The 23,302-nt window shown below is 43.6% G+C and overlaps 1 protein-coding gene across 8 annotated transcripts in view; it reads left to right on the forward strand.

Moving 5' to 3' along the window:
- Positions 1–23,302, forward strand: part of PTPRF (protein tyrosine phosphatase receptor type F) — a 386,594-nt gene that overhangs the window by 86,682 nt on the left and 276,610 nt on the right. For all 8 annotated transcript variants that reach the window (XM_086752931.1, XM_086752935.1, XM_086752933.1 and 5 more), the window contains exon 2: positions 7,199–7,279. The gene's annotated coding sequence lies outside the window, so the exon portion shown is untranslated. The remainder of the gene's footprint in view (positions 1–7,198; positions 7,280–23,302) is intronic.

Consider the following 23,302-nt stretch of genomic DNA (forward strand, 5'->3'; position numbering starts at 1 on the left):
GATCTGCAGCTGGAAAGGTCACGAGCACATCAAGATGCAGATACTTAGTGCATCTCTCCGGTTATACTGGCTCTAAAGCACTTAAGCCAACCACGAAATGACAACTCCTCCGGCTCCAGAAATACTCATATGACTCAGTGTGGTAAAGGGCCTTGCAAATATTTGCCCAGCAGTGCCAAAAGAAAGGACATGTTGTTTCTGCCACAGTGTTGTATGCTTTCTAACTTCCTTAGTGTGCAGGGATGCTGTGTTAGATGGCTTTTGTTGACATTCTTGCTGCAGTAGGTGGGAGCGGGGTTTCTTCTCGGCCACATGCCTGGGATTTTTCGAGTGCAGGCCTTTTGAGCACTTCTGAAGCACGTGGAATTCCTCTGTACAATCATGGCTTGGTTCTCCATGGTCTAACTAGCCCTTCATTTGAATCATGCGTTTTTTTGTCTTTTGTAGATGTTGAAGTCTGAAGCGATAGCTGAGCTGAGAGCTCCCTTGTGACCCAGAACTGCATTGTTCCATAGAGATAAACTGGCACTTGAAGTCATAAAAGGTGGATTTTTTTTTTAATTGTTCTGTCCTTCTGCCCAGCTCAGTTTTACACTTTGGAGAAGCCATGATATTCTTTAGATATTCACAGAGTTCTTGAATAAATTAGTGTATGATTCGGAAAACAAACTCACTTTGTACTTTGGTATCAAAGCAAAAGAGGCCTCAACACTCACTCTCTCTGCATAACTGAGACCAGTGTAGCTCAGACATGTGCAAATCAAATGTTTCTTCATCTTCTTAAATGAGGTTTCTCACTGATTTGCAGAATATCAGCTTGGTTCGTTATTATACAATATACAATTTCTGCAAGCCAGATATTCACCAAAGGTAGCATTAGATACTGAGCAAATAATTGTTTCCTGTCACACTGCATTAGTAACTGGGAAGAAAGTGTTTCCTAATTTGTATTTGTGCAGAACTAAATATAGCTCCAGTGAAGCTTCACTTCAGCTTCAGTCATTCAAGTCCCTAGGAAATTCAGCACCATGTTTGTTAGTTACTGGGAAAATTACTGTAGACATCCTTGCGTGCTTCTTGTCCTCCCACTTGTGAGTTTTACAGTCTTAGGAACTTGAACATGAGGTTAACCAAACTCTCAGAAAATCGTGATAGTGCTGAATTATTGCTGTCTGCAGGGACTATTCCAGAGATTTTTCTTTTTTGTTTTCCTTTTTTTTTTTTTTTTTCCCCTCTTCTCTAGTAGGAGTTTTAAGATAGCAAGCCCTGGCCGGAACTCCCCTGTTCCATATTTAACAAGGACAAGGTTTAATTGTCCTATAGTTACATTCTCCAGGAAAAACTGCTCTGATTTTTCACCTTAAATCTGTTATTTATTACTTGTACTACTCTTTAGTTGTTCTGTAGAGCTGATGGTGTGATGCATAAAATCTTAAAAAAAAAAAAAAAAAAAAAAAAAAAAATTAAGAAGCATCCAGATTGGACTGTACCAGAGAAATTGTGCTGTGTATCTGGTAAGAAAAACCTGATATAAAAAGATGTGTTGAATAGATGGTGTCGCCTCCCTGGGAAGCGTACAAGCTGATGTCTGTGCCTTGATGTCAAGTGTGTCAGCTGTGGGATAACAACGTGTGTGCTGCATCTGCAGTGAAAAGGCAGCGCCGCTTCCTAAGATGATGGAAATGCCAAATGCTGGGTTTTGGAGTTTGAATCTTTCAGCTGGCATGTGTGAGGAGGATGCTTCAGGTTCATCTCTACCAGTGTCGCCAAGTATGAGACTGGGCTCAAGGAGTTAATCCCATTCCTTTTTTCTTTTTGTTTGTGTTTGAATTCACCAAGCTCATCCTCCCTAGTTGCCTCTGCTTGGCAACGAGCAGGATGGGCGTGTTTCAGAGGTCTGAGGGTTCGTAGGGAGACCCAGGCAGTACTTAGTCATTCATCTGTGTCACTTCTTCAGCCTTAAGTGTGGTACCGGCTCCTGCGTTTTCAGTGCTCTGTCTAATTTAATCAATTCTCTGCCCAACTTCCTCGCGGTATGGGTGATGGAATAGGAGGAGGAGGGAACACATTTGCTGTTGCTAGAGGGGAGGAGGACTCCTGTGTATCTGGCGTTGGCCGCCTGCCTATGCCTGTATCTCTTACCTTCAGAGAGATCCTTTGAGGAAGTGATCTAAAGAAATCCAAAGAAAATTGCTTAGGTTTGTAACAGCTTTCCTCTTGGCAGACAGAGATTTATGTATACTGTAGGATGTAACAGGCAATTCCTTGTGCCTCGACTCTGTCTAAAGTGTGAGCGATGGCTGGAAATGTGAGTAATTGCATTAGAAGCTTTCTTCCCTCCAGTGGGGAGAGTGTTTGAGCTTGAACTCTTCCCCTCGTAGAGATCTTTGAAGTTTGGATCTTTAAAACCATTCTCCACTCTAAAGACCTACCAGTGCAGTTGTCATCCTTCCCATCTGAGATGGGCTGGACCAGGCTCCCTTCAGAGGCCATTAAAGCTGTTCGTTTCATCCTCCAGAGAGGTCGGCAGAGAAAGATATAAGTAAGTAATTATTCCCTGCCTCTCCTCCCAGTAGCTGAGTGAGCTGTGGAAGTTGAAACATCATTAAATCTCCAAGCAGTGCAGAGGGGCTGCAAGCCTCCGCAGCCGGGGAGCCTCATGGCACGCGGCGGAGGGGAGGGCTGAGTAACAGGTGGTATTTAGAAGCTAATTAATATTTGTGAATAACAATATGCTATTGGTGAGAAAACAAATCAGTCTGCCTGCGAATATTTATGATGATGACTTTCAACACTGCTTGGATCGTGCAGTCCTTTCCCAGCTGCCACGTCTCCTTTTGTGTCACAACATTTCACACTGGGGTGAAAACCTTCTGTGCTGCATGGAGCCGTGCGGCAGGGCGGCCGCCAGCGAGCAGCGTCGCCGAGTACGCGCTTTGAGAAGAACGTTCCCCCCAGTTCAGTATCAGTGGGCCACTAGGTCCCAAACATTTAAAGTATTCTTTGCTGGTGGAGTAAGCCATTAAGAGCCAAGCCATGCACAGAGATAATGCTACGTTTGAAGAGAAAGCAGGTGTTAAAGGTTGTTCTCCCTCTTAATGTTGTGTGCGGGTGTTTTACAGTAGATCAAACTTGCCTAATGTAATCTTCATAATGCTTTCATTTAAAATGCTCCCTGTGGTTTGTATTTGTGGAACTGAAAGAGCAGAGTCTACTTTGTAGCTTGGTGGGGCGGGGTGTTCGATTGAACATATGTTCACTCTGTCATTTGAGAAAGATAGTAGGTTTTTAACCTCTGTCAGTGTTAGACTGAGGTATTTATGGAGCTCTATTAAAGCTGTGCCTAGGCAACTAACCTTGCAATACAGGTTTTTCACAATTTGCCATTTTCTTATGATAAGTTGCTGCTTTTCTTGGCCTCTCGCAGTGCCTCTTGCTGTGTCAGCCAGCATGGGAGCTTACCGAGAGGCGAGGAATGCCTGGCTGCTGCCCGTGCCGCATGAAGTGCTGGTGGCTGCTGGTGTTGTCTGTTCAGTAAGTGCTGTCACCTAGATTAAAAAAAAAAAAAAAACCAGCCTTGAAGAGTTTCAGAAAACATTCTTCTGGACTCGACACATGGAAGCTGGCAAAACCTGTGGTGGCAGCCCTCATGGTTGGGTCACAGAGGTGTGCGGGCGCAGCCGCCAGCGCCGAGTGCTTGGCACAGGGCGCTGCCGGGGCGTGAGTGGCGTTGCCTGGGCTGGGCTCTGGCCACCACCACTGCTGTCACTGGCCTTGAGAGTAACCTGGAGGAGAGGGGAGGCTGGGTGTGTTTGGGGAGCCTGTCTTAATGGAGGAAGGTGTAATTTAGTATGTGCCAAATTCCTGTTGGTATGGAGTGTCTACTCAACCTAAATTAGCACGGTGGAGACTGCAGTGTGCTTCACAGAGGAGATAATCTCCAGTGAACTGCCATTACCACTTTCGTCACCACTGATTAAATTTTTCTGTTAATGTTTAATCCTCAACTGCAAATGCTGAATGTTTATATGCCCTCTCTCTGTCTAAGCGGAACATCTGTTTTATAAAGTTGGCTAGGACAGCCAAAACTGAATCAGTGTACAATTTTAAATGTATGTGTCAGACAAACAGATGGAAAGAAATTCGGAGCATAAGCCACCGCTTCAGTGTGCACAGGTCCTGTTGTAGCAGGGGTTTCCGGGGGTCTTAAATTACATATGAAACAGTGCTATGTATAACTGAGAGTATTTTCTAACCTCATCTTAAAATTCTTTGCTCTCTGTCTCAATGTTTCCAGTATAGAAAAGATGGTGGGGTTTGTTTTTTTGGGGGGGGCAAGTTTCCCCTTTGTTTCCTAGCGATAGTGCCGCTGTGCTGTAGCTGAGAATGGTTGACTTGAATGCCGCTACTGTGCAAATGCAAAATCTGCTGAGGCTTTTGGGAGAAATGAGTTTTTAGCGAAATACATGCATGTGTACCATGGATGACTGCAGCTATGTGTGTTAGAACTATAGGAAATTCCATAGGGTTTCCAAAGAATAAATTGAAAAGAAATGCATAAAAAGCGATATAACTATTAGCAGCAGAGACTGGTATGTTTAAGGGAGGATATTAATTTAAATTGTTGGCTTACACAAATTTCAAGCATTTTTATGCATTTAATAAAGGTTGCCATTTAAATAGCTGAAGTATCCTTCTCTCTATACAACGTGTCCTGGGATTTAACAAACCACTTACTGCTGGATGGATTCCACTCAGATGTGATTGCCATTCTCACAACAAAGACAAGCTGATGAAGAGAGTGAAAAGAGCCTGCACCGGAATGGTTCTTGTGTTTGTCGTGAATGAAGGGAGAAACCGGATGTTTATAATCTGTCTTCTGTTTGTTTAGTGTGTTAGTCTTGGTCATGGGCATCAAGGTGGATGTGTGTGTGCCTAAAAGAGGGCTTTACTCAAATCCCAGGGAGCCTGGCAGGAGGTGCCAGGGTGCTTCTCTAAAATTCTGACCTGAGGGATGGAGACTGAAATTCTGACCTAAGGGATGGAGACTAACGGTGTGGGACAGCTGAAGGTGACCTGACACTGATCGAGAGATGCTGGGGTAGAAAATGAGGGCCCTGTTTGAGAGGGGAAAAAAACTTAGGACATGTTGTAGACAAGGGAGCTTGCAGGGGCAGAAGAAAGAGGGACAACATGGTCAAAGTTATGAAAAGCATATTGAGGAGCATTGTGCGTAGATACTGGCAGGGTAGGACCTCCGTGTTTGAAACAGGAACATGCTCTGAATGACTGCAGCAAACGCTGCCAGCGTGTGCCAGAAGTAAATATAGTAGAGTAAGCACTGCTACAGAGTCATTGAAGTCAACGCTGCATAACATTAAATTGCATAATATATTTCTTCGTCAAGGTTATTAGAGCACAGTTTTAAATGGATCCGAGTCCTTGGAAAGGTGACTGTATTCTGGTTCCGTGGGCTGCGGTTTCCAATACATCCCAGTCTGATCTGGCGGCAGACTGCCAGCAGAAGGAGTGTGCTTGCCGTTCCCCTCGTACCTGCTCCAGCATTGTCCGACCGGCCCATGAGCTGCTTCCACTCACTGTACCAGGATGAAAGGCACCTCCCTCTCTGCCCAGAAATGAAAAAAAGCAAAGGGATTTTTGTTGTCCCAGTCAGCTCAGGTTGTGAGGGGCTGAGGGAGGGTCTCCAAGCGATGGGTGGGTGACAGGGTGGGTGGAGGTGTCTGTAAGTGTGTCAGGCAGTGGACAGACAGGCCGTCTTGGCCCCGTGTCCCGTCTCAGAGTTGGAGCAAACCAGGGGCATTCCTCCCCTCTGCCACCCAGGATGCAGTCGGCACGTGACGCAGCAACCGTCAGAAACCCGAATTTCAGGGCACTGTCACTCTCTGAAAGAGCGCTGAAAATGTTTACGAAATGAGTACTTTGTAAATGATAAAGACTAAATAATGCAGTCTATGCATTTGCATAATTTTGAATCACTTACCCTTCTAAGGGCTGTAGCCATTTGGCTCACGTTAAGGAACGCTTAGCAGTGTAATTGAGCTCGAGCCTCGGCTGCTGAGCTGAGTTGACACTCAAGATAGAAGGTGTGTTTTTGGGAGACCGTGTGTGTGTTCCCTGTAAGGTCCCAGGGGCTGCGGAGCAGTGCCCCAAGGGCTCAAAGTGCTGCTGATGGGAGGCATGGTCAGGGCTGTGAAGGGTCAAGGTATCTATGAGAAAGAGATTGAGACCCAGAGCAGTGGAAGTGGGACGTTTCTCCATGCTGATAGCATGCAAGTCATGACCTTAGGAGGTGCTGGTAGAAAAAACCTTTTTCTCTGCTCTGGGTAGGGTGGACGGGGTTACCAGCTGGAAATGCTGGAGAAACCCATCTCCCCTTTGCACAGTCACAAGGTGATGGTGAGCTGCAAGGCTGGTGCTGGGCAGAAGGCAGTGAAGTCAGGTAACAGGAGGTGGGTGATCTCAAGGATCAGGAGTCTTCTGAGAGCAAACTCCAAGAACTTGCTTGGTTTGGGCGGTGAAATGAGCTCTGACAGGGAGGTGGTGTAATTCATTTTTATCGCCAGGGAAATAAACTTCAGGGATGGGGAAAAGCTGTTTAAGCTGCTGGATCAATGTTGGCATGAAAACAAATGGATAAAAGCTGTTCAGGAATAAATGTTAGACTGAAAATTAAAGTTTTTTAGCTATTGGAGGAATTCACCTCTGGAGTAGGTAGAATCGTAAAACAGTTTGGGTTGGAAGGGACCTTTAAAGGTCACCTTGTCCAGGTGCTCTGCAAGGAGCAGGGACAGCAGGTATTGGGTACAGAGGCTGAGGAAGGATGTTGTCAGTATGTTGGGGTCTGCTGTGGCCAGGGTCCTTCGGCGTGGTGATTGTAACGGAGAGCCTGAGCTAGTGATCTGTAAAGGAAATGTCTTTCATCTCTGCATCTGTACGTGGTGGTGGATTGTCACAGCCACGTCGTATCCAAGTAGGAAGGGGGAAACTGTCCCTTCCTGTCGTGGTTTTAAGAGTGTCCGGATGGAATGTGCTAAACCTAACCGCTTCTTCCCCAGGATGGAGAATTTGTGTCGTTAAATGAAGTTTTAACCTTTGCTTTACACGTAATCTCTGAATGTCTCTGCTGTTATGGGCATTTATGACACTTATTTTTGTGCTTTTTTTTTTTTTCCCCTAGGTATTTTTATGGCCTCTGTCACAGTGGTGTCTCAGTGTCTCCCAGGCATTTATGGATTTATTCTGAGAACGTTCCTGTGAGGTAAGGTTAACGTTATCACCTACACTTTACAGACTGGGAACTGAGGCACAGGGAGGTAAAGGTTGCAGGAGGAGTCTGTAGCACAGCCAGCAGTCAAACACTGATTGCCAGCCACTTCTTTATTGTCCTGATCCCTAAACCCAGCTACCTGTCTTTGGCTCTTTCCTCTCCCCTCCCCCCCACACCGGTCTGAGTTTTAGTAGAAACAATCTTCATGGGGCTGGGAGGACTTATGGAAAATATGATTAGGGTTACTGATGTCCTTTTTTAAACACTGTTACTTATGAGTTGAAATGCCTTTCTAAAGATATCAGCAGATCTGTTTATGTTAAATGATTAACATGTTTAGACTTTCAACAGATAAGCTGTCATGCTTTTTTGAGTCAGTAACTCCTTTATCCTACCTGCCTAGGCTTGTGGTTGTTGAATTCTTACCTTGCCTAAGCCGATGCCTTCCCAATCACCTAAAGCCATGCCAAGAATTTCATCATCCATGCAAAGATGTGATTCATGTCAAGACAGGTGTAAAGTTTCTCAAGCACATTTGTGTATAATTACTGTTTAACTTTATTTTTCAAAGGTCTTTCCAAGCCAGCTAAAATGTTCAGCTTTGAGCTCCCAGATTCTCCCAGAAATTGGATTTCAGTGCCTGATTAGTGATGCTGATCCCTTTCAAAAGTGTTGCAAAGTTCCTGACACATGTGTGCCCACAGAATTACAATTTACATCATGAAATCAAATATAATTAATAGCAGTTTGAAAAATGACTTTTTTCCCCCTTTAGTTAAGGAATTTTTAAGATAGGTCTCCCTTGAGCCCTTCTTTCCCTTCAAGTTGGTATTTAAAATGTGACTTTTACTGCTTAAGGAATTTTCTTAGAGCTATGGCAACGTTACAAATTATGAAGACACCAGCACGCTCTCACAATTAAATATTTTTATTATATATTAAAATAAGCAACATTATTAAGATGATAGCATTGCAAAGAAGTATTTAATGCCATCTTTCCAATTTCACAATCTGAAAAATACACACATTGAATTATACTTATAGTCTTTATTAATGTATGTTACGTGTCTTTGTGTCCCCAAGAATGAAGCCCTAATGACTCATGAACTGTCTCAAAGTGTACTAAATAAGATTAAAGAGCTGGCCAGTGACCTTAACAGTCAATTAGGCTACGCATTACTCAGCCCAGTATTTGTAGAGTGCAGAAGGGAAGCAAAAACTCATTAGCTAAGATGCTGATGCTTGAAACAAACAAGATTTCTCTAAACCCAGGAACTAGTCTTGTCGCTTAAGTGGAGATCGAAGCACTTATAGTGGATACGTCTTTGTGTATGTGTGTTTGAAGGTACTGCTGGCATGGTCCTTGGGGAGTGGAGAAGAGCCTGCTAGTGAGCTTTTAGGTTCAAAGCCTTTTGAAGTAGATCCTGCCAGGCATAGATGGCGCTGAGTTGGGCACTGGCAGGTGCTGTAGGAGATGGTGTTCAGGTGGTGGGATGTGGAGATGGTGTTCAGGTGGTGGGATGTGTCGTCTCAGGGGTTACCCTGGGGCTGGTTTCAGAAACCTTATGTTTCACATAAACAGCAGGGCAGGGAAGAACATCTTGGCAGGGCCCATTGCATGCTTGGTTTTCCTCAAAGGTGAGCCCAGGGTTGGCAGGGTTGCATTTGGACGGGTACAGAAGCGTGAGCAAAAAGACTCTGGGCCACTGTGCCCACCAAAGAGCAGAATTTGAAGACTGTGTCCTCCTCTCCCGCAGCTCAGGAGAGGGGAGATGAGGGGTGCCGAGTACTCATAGGTACAGCTGGGTCAGATCCCGTTCTCCCCGCCAGCTCTCCACCCCTTGCACGCTCACCTGGCCTGTGGAGTTGTCAGCACAAAACCAGGCTGGCGCGGGCAGCAGCTCTGAGATGCAAACCCAGGCAGTACCTGAATTGCAGGAGACTCTGTCATCTTTTGGAGTCTCATTCCTTAGCTCATCATTTGCATATAGTTTTATACTGTGTTCGAAAGCATCTTAGGGTAGTCCTAGGCTGGAGATGGCACCCCCCTGGGAGGATGCTACGTGGTGACAAAACTGAAGGAAGAGCAGGGACAGCATTCCACGGGAGCTCAGCCAGCGTCATGGTTGTGCTGCTCTTCAGCAAAGCAGGAGTCCTTGAGGACCTCTCAGTTTTATAGCACTTCGTTTCTGCTGTGTGCAGTTTCCTATATTTTCAGCTGACCCTGAGAAGCTCTTCAGTCATTCTTAATGTAAACTCAAGTTTGGGGAAATAAAAGATGACAGACTCGGTTCATACAAAATGTGGCTGAAAATACAATTTGAGTGGCATGCAATAACATCTTTTAAAGTAAATCCTTTTTTTCAACATAAATTGGGCAGAATCTCCCTGATCTAGGTCATAGTTTATCTGTAGGGTTTTCTTTTAAAATAATTTCCTTAATAAGTCCATCCGATTTGAGGAGAGGCAGGGGAACCTTAAAAGAAAAAAGGTATAATTTGTGCTGTTCAGGTGAATGAGAGAGGAAAGAAAAGGAAGCCTTTTCATTTGTGTCAGGCTGAATCTAAAGCATCAGGGAGTGTGATGTTACAGGAGAACCCCCGAAGAGGAACGGTAACCTAGATTAGCAGAATACAGATTAAGTTTCCAGGAGTTTGAAGACTGCAGTGCATCCCGAAGCAGTCTTCTGACGTTCATTTCAACTAAAATTGTTGTGTGTTTACTCTTTCCGGGCTGTACAAAAATACCTGAAGTTCCCACTTGAATGTTACAGTCCTGAAGTCAATAAATTTATTAAAGTGAAGACTGCTTGAAGAGATTAAAAAACCCAAACTCAGTATTTTCCATTTGAACTGGCCATTGCTAGGGAAATGTTAGGTTTCTATGTTGTTATGGTTTGGGGGATTTTTATATATACAGTGTTACCGCTGAAAGCTGGAGACTGGAATTGCAGTTAAAACTGAGACTTCTACACCATTAATTCTCTTCATTCTGACTTTAATGTGTAAAACAGTTGACATGAGGTCACATTATCCTCTTCTAGTTCTTTAAATCTTTTAATTTTAAAATTAATTTGCATTTTTGAAAATGTTTTGTGATACCATATTCTAATTTAAGGGGTTTTCTATAATACAGGTTATGTATTTCTACAGGACGTTGGCACAAAGCTTATGTGATTCCAGGTGATTTGGTTGTGTGTTAATGCCACATTGGCCGGAACATATTAATGCGAAGTGATGAGTTACCCGTTACTTTTCACTGTAATATGGCGAGCAGTATTTTCTGGCTGTGTTTAAATGACAGCCTCAAAAGGGCATTGACTGGATTCATTGGCGTAGCTCATCATTCTTTATGTATGGCTATATAGGTTTGTTTGGACTTAAGAGTCTTTACAGGTCGTTTTATCTTACAAATGAGTGGAGACCTTTATTATATTGGTGCCCAAAGGGCATGACTGCTGGCCATTGGCCTGGTTTCACATGGTGCGTGGTGGAGAACGCTTGTGGAGAGGGAAGGGTGGGGTTTAAAGCTCTGGACTTGGACTAGTAAAATTCATCTCTGCTTTGAAGGTGTATGCTTTAGCTGTCTACGGGGATATATGTTTTCAAAAGTGTATTTATGAAAAACAGCATCAGCAGAAGCTGGAGATGTTACAAGGTTTAACCATATTTGCAAAATTGAACATGAGCTCTAGCCCTCCGGTCTTTTTCATTTCCTTTTCTGTTATGCAATCAGCATATTGGTAGGTGGCTTTTGTTTTGTCACTTTACCTGTTTAATTAATTTAGCTCTCTAGGGGTTATGCAATAAAGGTAGAATCACCATAACTGGCAGCGTAACCCTGTCATCCCACAAAGTCAGCACTTGCTCGTGCTCTGGCGCAATGGGTTTGAATGGCTGCCACGCTGCGTGTGTGTTTTCTAAATGCAAGACAAGTGCTGAACTCATTAAAAATACACACTGCATAAGTTAATGTGCATAAGGAGTTTTGGTACTGAGATCGCCTTTGAGGATACTTTTAACTCTAATTAACTTGGTTTCGTTCTGTCTACTATCGGCACCGGCTTGGCTGAAACCAGCCGGTATTGGTTAGGCTCCTGGTTTGAAGTAGAACCCAACGGGATGGTAGATTAAAAACCGCGCGGTTGTCACTGTGCTGGGATTCCCGGTGGCTGTGTCGGCTGTGCCGGCTCCCGCGCCTGCCTTCTGTGGGAGTACCGGGGCTGTGCTGGACACGAGCTCTGGCTGTGCCGTTCCTGGAGGCAGAGTGTCGCACCAAGTGGGTGCACATCCTGTCGTCCTCTCAGGCAAAACTCTGGATTTCTAAAGAGGCTTGAAATGATGAGTTTTGCTAGGCTGTGATTGAACAGTTGAGTGATACCAAACTCCTCTGACTAAAACAGAGGGAGTTTTTCCACTAATAGAACAAGGAACAGCATCAGAGACTATCACTATTTTAGTGGTCTGGCTTTTCCCTTTGTTCATACCTTCTTTCTGTTCATCATTAGCTCAAGGATAACTTCCAAGGATTCTACTAATTATGATCTGGTTTTTAGGGGGGGCCAGGCAGCCTCTCTTACTGATGATTCTGTTTCTGTCAAGAACAAGTACAAGTATATGTGGGCTGGAAATCTTGGGTGGGTTTTTTTTCGCCTGGTAGTATTGGAAATCAAACTTTGTTATTATGTCCAGTAAAACTGGTTTCACTGAAAGCTGATTATAGTATTTTGTGAGAGAAGATTTTCACTGTGTCACTCTGGAAGAAAATACTGACAGATCCATATTCAAGAGCAGACTGCTGTGTTTTGTGTAACTGGAAGAATGTATGGATTTGTTGCATTTTCATCACAGCTAGCAAAAGAAAACAGTATTTTTTTTCCCCCTTCTTTTTGACTAGTACTAGGGTTTTAGTCTTGCAAAAGGATTTTCTAGGTAGAAATATCAGGTAAAATGGATTCTGGATTTAAACACTGGCATGGGGAGATGGGGGGAGGTACCACCACCCAGCAGTTTTTGAGTGTTCATCATTTCCTGAAAATTGGATCTTTTAAAGTATTTCAGGTTGGGTACACTAGAAATTGAGGCATTCAGATCACTAACTGCTTTTGAGAATGACAGCCGGAATCTCCATTAACGTTGCATCTTCTGCCTAGGGGATCACAGAGCAGAGGCTGATGTGTCTTTGAGGATGGAAATGGAGCAGTTTAAGAAGTTACTGTGCTTCATCTGAGATGTGGTAGCAGCACACTAACATGTCTAGTTCATTTTGCTGAAAAACAAAATAGAAATCACAGAGGATGATCTAAGGATGTCTGTTTTGCTTTGCATAGAAGCAGACTAGCTATGCTCCTGTAATAAGTTGCCACGTCTCAGCTATGAGAATGGTAATTTCCAGTTGATGAAAGGTAAGTTATGTCTAGAACAAGCGGGTGCTTTAAAATAGTAATGCGCTTCAAGATGCCTGTCTGTGTTCACAGAGGAGTGGGACCTGCTGTGCTGGTCTGGACCAGTGGTCAGTCTAATTAGGTACCCTACCCCTGGCAACGATCAGTGCTGGATAACCGAGGCAATGGTACAGGAAATCATGCATTTGGATATCAAGTACTTTTATCTGCCAGGGAAGTTCTGGCTTTTTTAATGTATCAAACCAAACCAGACTGGTTTAGTCACTGAAAGAGTCCCTTCTAAAATGCAATTAAAATTCCCTTTAAATCCTTCTCTGCAGACAAGGAGTTTATTGACATTTCTTAATGTTTTTCCTTTAGACATCTCAACTGAGGGTTGGTCTGAGCCATGTACAGTCTTTAATCTGGCTCGGTTGGGTTGTTTCTGTTTTTGTTGTTTTCTTTTTTTTAAAATGTCCTTCTGCACCTCCAAAAAGCCAGAGGAGGCTTTCACAGTAGGTGGATAGTCTGGGGGTTTTTTGCTAACATTACAGCTGAAAGATAAAATACTAAATGGGTTTCATGTAGTTATTGTATTGCTTGAGTGTGTCTTCACATTAATTAAAATTAATTTAAACAAGTTGATAGGAGTAAAGTGCAGAGTAGGAAAAGGATAGATCAGAAAAAGCAGATAAGATAGGTGTATTCAAATAGTCAGAGCCTGATGAAATTTGCCCTAGGGTACACCAGCAACTAGCCAAGCAACCTTTGAACCATTTACAATTATCTTTTAGAAATTGTGAAGAGCAAGAGAGGTCCTGGAGGACTGAAAAGGGTGAATGCAGTACCTGCCTTTGAAAAAGGGAGATCCGGGGAATTACAGACTAGTTAGTCTAACCACAATGCTTAGAGAATTGGAACAAAATTTTTAATCAGTTTCTAGGAAGCTGGAGGATAAGAAGATGATAAGGACTGAGGGGAGCAGTACCTGTGACGTTACCTTGACTTCAGTAACTTTTGACATAACCTCTTGTAGCATATCTGTGGAATAGGGAAATATATGTATTTAATTATATGGTAAACAAAAAACTGTTTGAAGACCATGTTTAAGAAGTAGTTACTTATAACTTGCTGTGAAAATCAGGGGAAGAACGGGAGTGGCATGAGGAATCGCGTGAATACACCCCTGTTTGTCTTGGGCTGAGCTTTATTTGCTGTTCTCTTCACTGATGTGGACAAGGGAATCCTTACTAAACCTGCGAGTAAGCCCAAACTGAGAGGAGCTCAAACATTGTGAAGCGTAGTTCAGAATTAAATGGCTACAGCAGATTAAAAAAAAAAAGTTTGGAAATCTGCAGTGTGTAACTTGTGAGCAGAAATGAGGAAATACAAAATGGAGAGGACGTGGCTAGGCTGCAGCGCCGTGGAAGAGCGCGTTGGGGCATGGGCTGGATCACTGCCTGTGCAGAAGCTCACAGCTGTAGAGAGGACAGTCTCTATCGGGAGTGTATTAAGAGGACTGTAGTTAAAGGTAATGGTTCTGCCATGGTCAGTGCTGCTCAGGCCCTAGGTGTGGAGCTGTGTCCGGCTGCAAAGATGGTACGTCAAGGGAGTGTGAGTTGGCCGAGGGCACCCCCAGGCATGGCTCGGCTCTGGAGGACAGATGAGATGTGCAGGTTGGAGCTGGGTCCAGTCAGCCTGTGGATGAGGAGACCTAGTGATTGGTTGCTGTGTCGACCAAGGGATGGACAAGAGGTCCTCCCAGTTTATGGCAAAGCTGTAACTTGGATCCCACCAGCAATCACAAGTATGAGAAAGACATCAACAGATCAAGAAAAGTGCAAAAAATGGGAGTGAGTTGGGCAGAGAACTGTGTGGCTGGCCAGGGACTGGAAGCAGGAGATGTGCAAGCAGGACCTAAGGGACCAGTGCTTCCTGAGCCCGTGGGAGGGAGGGTCTGACCACTGCAACCTACCCCGAGCAGGTGGCTGGGGTGACATCAGTGTCCCACTCTTCTGGGGGGAGCACAGGGAAGGGAAAAGATGCAAAGTTTACAGGATGCAGCAAAGGAAGGTCCAGAAGTTCAGCTTGAGAGTGGGAGAGCCCAAAGAGCTTGTGGCACTTCCATCTTTGGAGGTACTCATAAATCAACTGGGCAAGGCTCTGGACAACATGGTCTGACTTCAGAGTTAGCCCTGCTTTGAGCAGGCATTTGGAGCAGGGACCTGCAGGGTCCCTTCCCACTTGCTTTATTCTGAGGTTCAGTAAACTACTTTCATCCTCCTCTTCTTTAGAGGATGAAATTTTTGAATGATAGGTCTCTTGGGTCAGCGGCAGTGCCCCTCCAGGTAATGCTAATGGTTCAGAAGGGCTAGGTATTACTGAGATTGCTTCACTTTGAGTAGTGTCTCTTAATAACATAAAAACGTTTGTTTTCTCAATCAGGCTTCAAGAGGAAACACTGTAATCAAATGTTTAAATTTCTGCAATGCTTCAGCATTTTCTTTTGTTAGAAGCACCAGCGTGTTTTCTAGATACAGGTGTTTAAATTCATAGCCTGTAAGAAACCTTTGCATCAAGCAGATGGATTGGATTGGGTGCTTGAAGGAGATTGTTGCCTTGTGATATAATAAACATGTACCTAATCAGAGAAGCCGATCACAATAAATAGAAAACGTGATCAGTGACTTCAGCATCTGTTTCTTCTCAGTGTTTTGCAAAAGTAATAGCCATAAGCTTGTAATAGTGATACACAATCTCTAACTTGCAGTGGTTAAATATTAATATACATTGACTGTGTTTAAAGATCAAGAATGGCTCTTGGGTAATGAAACGTTAACTCTCTCTTAAGCTCCATCAGGTTTTGTAAGGTGACTTCTAGAACGGGAGCATGTTGCCATTTGGAGTGGTGGTCTGTTGCATGAACCTTAGCGACAATTCAGTGCAGTTGTTTTTCTGAGTTAGAATATGGAGAAATCAACAGCAAGGTTTCTGTCAAGGTCTGATTTAATCACTTAAAAACATAGCCAGGCTGCTTGACAGGTGACCATATAAAGCATTCCCAAAGACTAATGGTCTGTCTTGCTCATCTGCCCCCATTTCCTTAATCATGCTGATGGTTTTTTTTTTGTTTTGGTTTTGAACCAATGCCATAAAGCTGATGGGGCCACCTTGTTCAGAGGTGTGATGGTCAAGGGGTTATTTCCCGTGATAGCTGTGACAGTCTGTAGGGTCACGTAGTGATGGAGCTGCCCCATCCTCCCTGTTGGGACAGCCTCTCCTGGCACTTGCACAGTGGCATGGAGACTGTAGGCCGTATGTGTAATCTCAGTTAATTTTGTTCAGTATTTGTCCTCCTCATTTAATGTTTGTTAAAGTTGTGTAAGAGAAGTTGCTACAGTGTGAAATTTCATGGTGTCTGAGTTTGAAATGATCCCGCTTATCTTGTTGACTTTCTGCCAAGTTGTTTCTTGTGGTGGCTCTGCTTTGCCGGCCAACATGCAGGAGTGGTGAGCGGGGCTTTCTCCTGAGTTTTGCTCTATAGCCATTGATTCCAGATGCCAAATACCATTTTATGGTGTTGTAAAAGGTATTTTGTTCAAACGAAGTTCCGTTTCACATGGAATGGCATTGAGTTTTTTGGAAGTTTGAGTTTATCTGTTTATCTCAGGAGCATGAATTATTGGTGTTGCTGGAGTTGGAGACTCCAGGTCTTTGTGATGAGGTACACAAAGAAGAAGGGCTGATACAACCTACACTACTGATGTTATGACAAGAACATCATATTTTTTTGCTGGATAGCAGAGTGACTGATTGGCTGTAGATATTCCTGACACTGCCTGACAGAAAGGGTTATTTTATCTGAAAACAGTGCAGTTACCGATGAGAGAGCTCCTGGAAAACATCACTCATTTTTACTAGCGACATCCATCACTTCCTAATTATGGGTGCTTTCAGGTGGAGAAACAAGTTCTTTCACTGCTCCTCCAGAGCTTTTCTTGTCGCTGTGGCAGCAGCGTAGGGTTAAAGTCGGTCCTTTATACAGGGGCAGAGGGATCTGTGGATTAATTACCGCACATAGGTGCCTGTATGAGTTAGGTGGATATCACGCTGTTACAGGAATGGCAATGGCCTGGGACTGTGGGGAATGAATAACTCTTTGTAGCTTCGCCACCTGCTTTGAAGCGCAGAAGATCTGTTAAACTTTTTTGTTTGGAAGTCGGGAGTTTTCATTGTCCTTTGAAAGCTGAATCAGATCAGAGGAAGTCATGAGTCCAGTGAAAAGAGAAACCTGTGATACATGCTCAGAAACAGGAGAGAGTCTTTGAATTTCAGTTTTCCAACACATGCATTTATTTTTGATGGCAGGAGTGTGGCTCCTGTGAATGGTCCAGGAGCTCTCGCTGCTCTGGGTGTCCCTGGAGCTGCCTTGGCCATGGCACCTTCTTCCCCAGCCCCTGCCAGCCGCTGGCTCCTGCTGCCTCCAAGCCACAGAGGGCCACCTTCAAGACAGAAACTCCAGTGGGGTTCTTCCAGAATGCTCAATTGACCTGTCTTTTTCCACTGCATCTGTTGATCCTCGTACTGTGCTACACTTTCACAGAAAGCCATATACTTTTTTCGAAAGCCATATAAATTTTCAGTGCAGTCCCCAGCACTGCCTAAAGATTCGGTGCCGATTCCAGGTCCTCTGCTGCTTCCTGGCATCAGAGCAGACATTGGCAGCTGCGTCCATCATACAGTGGCCTAACTGGTCAGAAATCATTGTTTCTGCAGGAGCCCTGTGCACAGCTGGGCATCTGACACTCCCGTTTGCTTCAGCCCACCTTCTTTGTGGGACTCTGATTTTTCAGCTGGGCTCTTAAGAAATTTATTTTCCTTTGCAATGCTAAGTAATTCTCTTGTAATCTTACAGCAAGAGCAGGGCAAGAGGTTTACTCTGCGTGTGTGACTGTTTACATATGGATAAAAATAACAGTTGGTTGAAGTATTGTTTGTTTTTATGTATAGATGTGCCCTGTGCTCCACCCATGAGCATGCCTCTGTGCCTGGATTTCTTTGTATTTACTTTGTGTGGTGCATCGGTCAGACCGCTGGTATGGAGGCGCTGAGGATACCATGGCGATACGGTCAGTGTAGGTGCCTGTGTGCCTGGTGTGATCAGGGAGGAATAAATGAGCATTTTCAAAATTGTTGTTTAATTCCAATTACTCTGCAGATGGCGAAGTATTTACAGTTGCTGAAATGATCTGTGCTGCCCTGCGCTGCCTTTTTCCCTTTGAAGACGGGTGCCTTGCAGCCCTTCCCTGGCTGCCGGTAATAGCAGTAATTAAACACACCTGGTAATGACAACGGACCTGATGCACCTTCTGCTGCTAAGGACACTGATGTCCTGAGATCGGGAGCGCCCTTTGCTGTTTCATTCCTCAATTTAAGTGCAGTCTAAGGTTAAAACCACAGTTCTTAGATAAGGTAGGAGTGGATGGCTTTGTTCCCCAAGTACATCCCTGACTTCCTCCTGGGAACTGGAAGTAGGACGGCCAATGTCCTATTGAACTGAGTTGGTATTTTGTTTCACTTCTGTCCTTCATTTTGTACCACTAAAGCAGAGCATCTTCTTTGCAAGAGTACTCAATGGTACTGTCTGTTACTTCTGGTAGAAAGAAGGAGTACAAATGAGATGAAGATAATTTAAAACAAGAAGTGTAGGCTTGGTGGTGCTGCCGTCATCGGACTTGCCAACGCTTCAGTGGCCAACATGCCAAGCGCTGGCTGTGGATGAGCATCACCCGTGGGTTAGGGCTTAGGAGTTCTGGAAGCAGCTCTGGACATCAAAGACCTTGAGTCAAAACTCCAATATTATTGAAGTTCTAGAGAAATTCTAGTGAATTGCACTGATGGCTAAGTTTATATTTTTCTGGAAGAAAAGAGAAGTCAAAGTTTAATTTACTAGACACAAAAAAAAAAAAAAATCCCCCTCAAACCTGAAATACCCCATGCCCACTTTTTTGAGATCTGAAAAGCTGAAATGGATCGTTATCCATCAACTCCTCAAAGACTAATTTGTGGAGAAGGTGGTGCCAGAGCAGAGGCCTTTGCAGGGGAAGTGTGGGAGAGCCCATCTGTCAATATTGTTCTTGCTGCTTTTCCAGTGCTTTTACAAATTGATAGTCTGGGAGTTGTCTCTGCTGCAGGTAAAGCCGATTTCAGGCCCTGGTGTGCTGATATTTTATTGAAGTGAGACATGAACGCTCCAGGGGAAAACGACATTGTGAGATAAAGGGCTCTGATACATGTGTATAGCTTAAATGTCATCTTACAAAAAAAGAGATAAAACAGATGTTAATTGTAAAACTGTACTTCATGTACATTTTTTCATGTTAAAGTTATTTCACCTAATTCGGTGTGTCTGAACGCATACGACTGTTGTGTTTATCCAACCTAAAAAAATGTTTCTTTGAAACAGTTTTGTGATTATGCAAATACATAGTTTTAATAGAAGAGAGAGTAAATTTAGTAGTCTCTGATTAGAGAGAATATTTCTTCTAAGATTAAGAGTCTGAAGTAACAGTCGATTTTATCATTTGTTTTCAAGGAGAGAATTGCAGTTACACATTTTCTTCGAGCATATTAGATAAGCAGTCTGACTGGAATAGCAGTTTTAATCTGTTTTAATGATGTTTTTCCAATATGAAAGGGGCCAAGAGATGCATAAGTCTAAAGGTCTACTGGTAATTGTCGAAGTGATGGGAGTTGTTTACAGAACATCCAGTGACTGGATGGTTGCGTCTCGCTACGAGCATATGGGTGACCTTTGTTCTTGGTTTAAAGTGTAATTAAGGAATACGTGCCTCTATGTGTTTAAAAACAATAAAACCATCCCGTTTGCAGACTGTGAGGTGTTTGGGGATAGTAGATATGGATTAAGCATTTCGGCGAGCGCTGGTGCTAACTGTTTTTTATTTACTGATGTTGTGATGCCTTTCTCCCATGCAGCTATAATGAGGTCGAATGGAAGCTTTTATTAAGCGTTACTCATACAGGTGAGGTAATGGCTTGTTATGTTATCTGTGTAGGTAAAAATCATCTTTTTTTTCTGGTGATCCCAAAGCAAAAAAAAAACAAGAAATCCTGACCTGTCCTGCTTTTTGCCTGCAGTGTGCGCCAAGACTCTTGTAGGCTTGTTAAAGAGGCATTAAATAGGCTTGGCTTTTTCTCTGCTAGTAAGACCATGTGCCTTCAACATATATCCGGCTGTAGAAACCTCACAGAGGACAAACTGTAGGCAGTTCACTTCTGAAATCCTTCAAGACCGATTCTTTTAATTCTATGTAATATTCCTTAATGCCTGATGTTTCTGGGGCCGTCAGGGTTGATGCTGGTCACTTTGTGACAGACCATCTTTCTTAATCTGTTGGTTTGAAGTGAAGAAGCTTTTTACTGCTCTGGCATTTGATGCCGTGTGTCTGGAGCCCCGTTTTTATGGGTGGGAAACAGGAAATGTGTGACACGTGGCGGTGGCAGGTTTAAAAGGAGCAACTGGAAGCTGCTTGGAGGTTTGGAAAGTTAAAATCTCGTGTGCTAGATGCATTTCACAAAGCTGTGCTATTTGTCTGGGATCTGGAGAAGAAAAGCACATCCAGGACAGATGTGAAAACCACTGTCAGGGTGCCGGGGTCAGCAGGTCCCTGGTGCTCCTGGTGGTCCTCATCCTGCCAGTCTCGTCCCTCTGCATGCCCAGTTTGCTGCTGGCCGCTGCCTGGATGGGTGTTTTGCCTTCACTGGGACATCAGCGCTGCCTCCCTTCATCCTTCTTTACTCCCTGGCAGTAGCATTAATAGCTGGTGGATGGGTTTGATGGAGAAGAGGATTCAGCACTCAGGCACTGGAGTGGTCCAAGTGCACTGATGCTTAGGCAGGGTGGGCACACAGGAAAAGTGCTGGTGAAACATCCTCATCCTCAGGCCTGGGCTTGCTAGCGCTGTGCTGGCTCTGCAGCAGCTGAACCGTAGTGACCCACCATCTAGTTGGGACAGGATTTCTTTGTCACAATTGAATTAATGTAAATATTTCTAATAATGTGTGTATATGCATATATCTGTATTTATTTAACAGCAGCAATGTTTGAACCTCAAACTTCAAAGAGAATAATGTAACACTTTTAAACAGAGGAGGCAAGCAAGGGAAATTTCCAAATTTAACCTCTTGGATTGTGAAAGCTGATAAACAGCTGCCGTGGAGTACGGGAGGAAAAGGGCACCACCAAACAGGGGGAAAAGACCTGAAAACAAACACTCTCTCAGTCCTCTTGTAGCAGAATATCATCTGGAAAAGAACCTAAGCTCTTTTTGAGAGGTTAAGCAATAAAATTACAGGGAGTGGATATCCATGCAGCCACACTATCCGTACAGCCACGATTAGCTGATGACATGAGAAAAAGCCTCTGGTATGTAAATATATCTTTTTTTTTTTTTTTTTTTTTCCTCCTCTTTTTCTCCCCCCCCCTTGTGAGGAAGGAACTGAAGACCTGCTGTCAGCACTGCATTAGCTGTGGTGCAAACCTCCTGTCTAAGCCTTGGTAATAAATAGAAAATTGACAACTTCAAGAGAATTGATTAAAGGGGAATAATTTTTAAAAATTGTATTCTTTTTTTGACCAGCTTGGAGAGATGAAAATCTAGCCAGGGATCTTTCTCATCTCTCTTGTTGCTGCTTAAGATTAATGCCCAGACCCTTTTAAAGGCCATTAGTACGAGGTACAGAAGTTAAAAGAGAACAAAGTCTCATTTTCAGGAGCTTTCCCAGTTATTCATTTTGGATTCAGCGCATGAACGACTTGTAGTTTGCTGTGGGGCTGAGTCGCAGGATCAAGGCTACAATAGAGGCATTGTGGTCACCTTTCTCTCCCCGCCACCCTGCGCAGTCAAGTTGAAATCCTGCTTTTTGCCATCCAGGCTGTTGCTTTGGTGACCAATTATGACTCCAGAAGTATACATTGTGGTTTCCCTGAATAGCTGAAAGAGTGTAAGGAAAAAGATAAATGTGTTCAAACACAGCTCTGTTTTGCAAACCTTCAAGGTGATTCAGAATAGAGTTGTTGGCACATTGGAGCTAACGTGGTATATCAGTGCAGCGTTAGGAATTCAAATGTCAGTGTTACAAATCCAGAAAACATAATTAAAGGTGATTTAACACTCAGAATGCTGTGCCCTTTACATATGCATTATAATTACCTCTAATTTTTGGTAGTATGGTGTTCTCAGTTTCACTCAGCAGCGCTGTTTCTCTGCAATTATTTAATTTTAGAAATAGTTGGGTATTAATCACGCAGACCTTTGTTTCTAGAAACCTAAGATGTAATCTGTAATTCTGGGTTTAGTGGACGCATCTTGTGCTCCTTGGTCTTACTGATGGTCCTGAAAGCCTTTAAGTGAGTCCAACGAGATTGTGTAAGGTATTTTTAGAATGAAGAGGGAGCTTTACGCCGGTGACACGGCAGGGGTGAAAGAATGATAAAAACGGTAAATTCTGTAAACACTTGGATATAGCAGCTCCTTCACAAGTAAAGGAAGAAATTTTGCTGTATTAGTGTGCAAAGAGAAGAAAAATGTGTAGTTTTGGGGAAAAGAATCACATGTGTGATGGTCAGGCAGAATTTTCTCTTTATTTGAACGCTTTCAGCAGTGGTATTTGCAGGATTCCTTCTTTGCTTCCCATGGCACTTAATCTGCTCTTCTTTGTGTGGCTGGTGAGGTCCTTGGGTTGGTGATGGCTTTGTGTTCATTCACGCCTGTCCACGCCACTTGCGCTCACAAGTGACAACGGCAATGATTTAATGGCTGCCTCCACCGTAACGTGCTGATTCCGCAAGTTACTAATGCTCCTCATGGGCTAATGAGTGGGTCCGTTCTCTGTGCTGGGAAGATTGCTTTGTTTGACCTCCCCAAAGATTAGTGTTTATACTCCCTTGATAAAGGAAAAAGCACTCCAAGCACGCGTTCAAAGTGAAAACTCTCGTAGTTCTGGCAGGCAGTAGAATATCAATAGCAGCAGATACTTAAGTAGCCTATTTTCATAATCCCACAGGTTGTTGTTAAGAGCATTTTCTCCTACTGGGAGAACATCTAACCCTCTGAACTTCTTGTCAGCTATCACTGTATTTATGACCTTAATGGAGTTCCCAGCAATCATCCTAAGATACAGTAGGCCCTGTGCGTGTCCGTATTTCAGTATTTGTGTTACCCCTAGTAGCACCTCATGCTGGTGTAGATGAGATATTTGGGTCACATCTGCACTGGTGACACAGACCTTTCCCATGCCCTCATAAATGTTCCTTCCTTGGTGATTGATCTGTACTAAATTTGGACCAGCTTTGTAGCTGTATTTTGCTCCTTTAAATGAGACTATTCTCCTGGGCTGGATGGCATCTGCTACAGAAATAGTACCTAGGGCAGAATTAGTAAATCAGCCATTTCAATGCATTTTCCCAAAATCTGGTGCGTGGAAGAGAATAGACTGACAATCCAGTAACTTCTCACTGGGGTTTATGGAAATTACAAAGTCAATTACATAGTGCTTGTTTTCTTTTCCTTGTGTAGTTTTTAAATACATTGCGACAGTTTTGAACTGGG

This window comes from Chlamydotis macqueenii, chromosome 8 (assembly GCF_036417535.1).
Source record: "Chlamydotis macqueenii isolate bChlMac1 chromosome 8, bChlMac1.mat, whole genome shotgun sequence".
Lineage (NCBI taxonomy): Eukaryota > Metazoa > Chordata > Aves > Otidiformes > Otididae > Chlamydotis > Chlamydotis macqueenii.